The following is a 4,951-nucleotide window of genomic DNA, read 5'->3' as shown; positions in this document are numbered from 1 at the left end:
TTTGCACATTCTGTATATTATAGCCAACTATCTTATAACATCTTGCTCTGGGGATGTTAATCTGATTTCTTAAGGTTATTCGTAGCATAAAAGCGAGTCATACGTGCAATATTCAACCTCCATCCACTGGATTCTTGTGAGCCTGTATTCATTGAAAGAGAAATTTTAACTTCACCATGTATACCTATATACATTTTCAAATGTTTGCTATATGCTAAGAGAAATGAGTGTAAGTGGAAGAAGCTATCTGATCATCATGATCACGACATAAGGAGCTCAGACGTTTTCCTTCCAAAGCTTAGAACCTACAGATTCGAATGGCATCCTTTGTATATATAGAATTATCCAATCAGAAAATCATTTTCTGTATTGAACTTGAATTCTAAAATGTTCAAAAAAAATCAGAAGCCTTCTTTTAAATAAAGGTTTTTACTCTGTTCAAGAATATTTGGCTGACTCCTTAGTGGCTCAGTTACTTAGTTTTCAGACTAACTTGTCCCATACAACAAGTAGTCTAGAAGGATTAAATGGAATCATTATTATTATGACAACAAAACTTCCGAATAAAAAATATCATGGAAAACAGACAAAAATTCTCAATTCTAAATTCTTGTAAGGAGTCCGATTAGACTCTAAAACGTAAAGTTTGTTGATTACCGTTGTTTCAATATTATTTGTTAGGCAACATTGTTCAAAAAATATTTCTGATTGTTTTTTTTTCTCAAATTTCTGCTGAGTACATAGAGTCCAAATATTCGTAATCGAACAAATATCCATATATTATATTTATATACATTACCTGATACGTTTAGTCGTTGTGTCTTCCTCTTTACGACGGCACATCGTCCATTATATTCCTCGACATCATATTTCGTCCTGAATTCTTCAGATACAGTTCGTACGTGAAGCGGAGTATGCGCACTGAACTTTGTGTTAACTTAGTGATAAAAAGTGTGGAAAATGGCTTCTAGGAGTCGCAGAATGGTAGAAATGGCCAAAAGCATAGGTAAGTAGAATATATAAAATCAAACTTTATCCCTATGGTACGGGAATGTACAGGGTGTCAGAGTTAAAATGTCCCTATACCTTATTGTGGTAACTGAAAGAGCTAGAAGGAAAAGTTGAATACAAAACTTGTCTGAAATCGATTGAACTTTTATTTTTCATAACTCACATTAATACAGAGTGCTCTGTTTTTTCCTTGTTCGTATCAACTTTCTCATTTTAAATGAAATATCCTGGTGCTCACTAAAATAGCTGATACAAGTTTTCTAATGAATGTATCAAAACCAAATTTTGCCCAGCTATTATCAACATATTGGATCATACGCTGCGTCTCTATTTTTAGCAACGTGATCTTCAAAACTTCAAGTTAAAAATTTAAATAGAAGTGCAATCAAAACTTAATTCTTTCAAATGGCAACCTATATTTTTTTCTTGTTGATCATGTGGAGCAGGTTAAAATGAGCAAAAGATGTTAGTTTCCACAATAAGGTATAGCGACTCTTTAATTCGGACAGCCTGTACAGGGTGGGCAAAATTGGCGATACCTGAACTACAACTTTTTAACCCAACGAGATAGAGAAAAATGAATGTACCATTCATGTCGTCTTTTTTCGAGAAAGTAATAATGCCATCAACTACATTCTTCTATCTTCTTTTGTTTTCGATTTAAGCCCGTTTGCAACAGCCGAGAATTCCCTACAAAATTCTCGCAAGAAAACGGCAGAGATTATTTTGTATGCGAGTGAACAGAGAATTCTACCGAAAGTGCGTATGTAACAGTACCTAAATAATTCACGGCGCATGAAATCTCGAGTAAGTTTTCTAGAGAATTCTCGGCTGTTGCAAACGGGCTTTATAGGCCAAAATTTAAAATTGGGCGATTTCAACTTTGGTCGTTATCTCCGTTTCTGTTTGTGCTAGGATGTTGAAATGAAGACACAATACAGACACTTTTTTGATAGCAATCCAGTGGCGTATTATGATTTTTTCCTACAGGTTTATTTGCTGAGCTATAACATAAAGTTGTGTTTTTTTTTATGGAAAAAGTAGTTTAAAATGACTTAGAAAGAATCGTCATTTTTTTTACCGTTTCAGAAATATATTATACATCACCCTCAGTCTTCTGAAGTCATTTTAAACTACTGTTTTCATAAGAAAAATACATCTTTATGTTATAGCTCAGCAAATATACCTGTTGGAAAAAATCATAGTGCGCCACTCGATTGCTATCAAAAAAGTGTCTGTATAATGATTTCATTTCAACATCCTAGCTTAAACAGAAACGGAGATAATGACCAAAGTTGAAATTTTGATTTTATCCTATAACTCGAAAACAAAAGAAGATAGTGTAATGCAGTTGATGGCATTATAAGTTTCTCGAAAAAAGACGACCGTAATGTGCCATGCATTTTCCTCTATCTCGTTAGGTTGAAAAAGTTGTAATTCAGGTATCACCAATTTTGCCCACCCTGTACAGATATCCATTGAAATTTAATCTGGGGGGATTCTGCATCTTCTTTAAGTTTTTAGGGTTTTTTGTTCCAGAGACTGGAAGTGAAAGATCCAAAATGTTTCAGAAGGGAATGTATAGGGTGGGCAAAATTCGTTGCCTACTGAAAGAATCTCGAGAACTATAGCAGCTAGAAAAAAACGGACGACACATTCTCGTGTTCTTTTTTCCTGACTATTCCAAATCTGGAAACAGATCCAGCATAACGTTCGTAGATTTTGAGTTTGAACGAAAATTGAGAAATTTCCATTTTTAATGAAGCTGAATTACTCGCTTGTTTCAACTCGTATTCGAAATCCGTTGTTACATTCTACAGGCACTTTCTTAGGAGGAATTCGAATATGATATTAAAAAGTTTCTCGATCCAGTCATTTTCGAGATACGAAAAGGATTTCTCATTTTTCAAATGTAAACTATAGTTGAAAGTTCTTTTATCTTGCTGCATTTTTTTGCTGATTTAAAAAATTTATCATATGTTACACGAGAAGAAAATTTAATACTTTTTCCTGCTTTTCGATTCTCTGTTGAATTATAAGTAGGCTGGCTTACCATAGCGACTGTTGAATATGCATTATCTTTTGTGAACATGAGCCTCTATGATTGGAATCACGGATTGCTAAATAAATATTTCGATGATTATTTTGTCATCGTTTGTTCTCGCGATGTTTGGCATGCTTATCTAACGATGGTTTACAATTCGAACACTACCATTGACAGAAGAACCTATTTTTCATCACCTTACTTCATCTTACTTTTGTAAAGATTATAATCATAGGTGTCTATGGTATTTCATGACTCTTTAAGTTTCTTTCGTGAATAGAAAACAATAATTGAATTAATTTTTTTCTTTAATAATCAGACGAAAGTCTTTTACCCTCTTAAAGTATATCGATCTCAATATCGATATATAAAAGAAATAATTATTCGATAGTCGGTGAATCCTATCACAGAAAGTTGAGTTCACATAGGATGTGGAGTTCACGAACTATAATGCATTTTCAACGGTCGGTATGGTTACGCCAGCCTACCGAAAATTCAACACTGAATCGAAAAGCAGGAAAAAGTATTAATTTTTTTTCCTTATCTTATATTCATGTGAATAGTGACATATTATACATTTTTTAGATCAGCAAAAAAAAAATTCAGAAAGATGTAAGAACTTTGAACTGTAGTTTACAGTTGAAGAATGAGAAATCCCTGTCGTATCTCGAAAATGTGTAGATCCAAAAATTCAAAAATATCATATTCGAATTCATCATAAAAAAGGTCCTGTAGAATGTGACAACAGATTTCGTATAAGAGTTCAATCAAGCGAGCTATTCAGCTTCATTGAAAATGACCATTTCTCAATTTTCGTTCATAACTTAAAATCTATGAACGTTAGGCTGGATCTGTTTTCAGTTTTGGATTAGTCAAGAAAAAAAAGCCCGAAAATATATCGTCCGTTTTCTTCTAGCTGCTATAGTTCTCGAGATCTCTTCAGTAGACAACGAATTTTGCCCACCACTCACCGGCTAAAAACTGGGCCACAAAAATTTTGTTGAAGTTAGCTTTCCAAGAACTTTCTTAATTTTCCATCGGTTTCAATTGTTTCCACGCCAAATTGTAGATAAATTCCAGAAAATTTCTCTAAGAATGTTGATAGCTTATTGATATAGGGTGAAAAAAAATTATCTGTAGTCCAATTTCTTAACACCCTGTGAAAGAGTGCGGAAAATTTGTAGACTTTACGCTCAGTTTCTCATAAACACCATCGTTTTCATCATGTTTAAGTTTTAATTGTACCTTGATATCTTGATTTCTTTTGAAGATACATGTATTCAAATAAAAGCCTTGGATTTTATACAGGGTGGTCATTTGAAAACGAAACAGACGAGATTACAGACGAAATAAATTTTTTCGATAGAAATGCTCGGACAGGTCGATTTCTGTTTCGAGGGGGACACCTTAAGATGTAGGTTACGGAGGCATAGCGCTTCAACCCTCGCTACTACAACCCTCACCCCCAATTTTTGAATAGGGAAGATGGGGTGAGTGATACCTCATTTGAAAGGTATTTTTATACTGATTTCAGCACAGTAATTGTTTTTTTCGTTTTATGCATTAGTTCTCGAAATATTCCCAACTCAGTATTTGAAAATGAAGTGGTGTTTCCATGGCACTTGTAGTGTTTTTTTGTGAAAAATCGACATTTTGAGCTTCAAAACAACCATGACTGTGGCTTCCTTCCTCCAATGCACTGACATAGAAATCTTTAATCAAGATGTCGAACAAATAAAGCGTATTGCGAAGGAGCTCAATCTTGCTGAAACTCAATCTAAATTATCTTCGATATAATTTGCAGTATTTCCAATAACATGCGGTAACACTTGATCGATAAAAATCTCCAAAAGTCCAAATACGTATATATCTCTAATCAGATTACCATAAGAAAAT

This window comes from Coccinella septempunctata, chromosome 1, assembly GCF_907165205.1.
Source record: "Coccinella septempunctata chromosome 1, icCocSept1.1, whole genome shotgun sequence".
In the NCBI taxonomy this organism is placed as follows: domain Eukaryota; kingdom Metazoa; phylum Arthropoda; class Insecta; order Coleoptera; family Coccinellidae; genus Coccinella; species Coccinella septempunctata.
Note: the sequence above shows the minus strand (reverse complement) of the source record.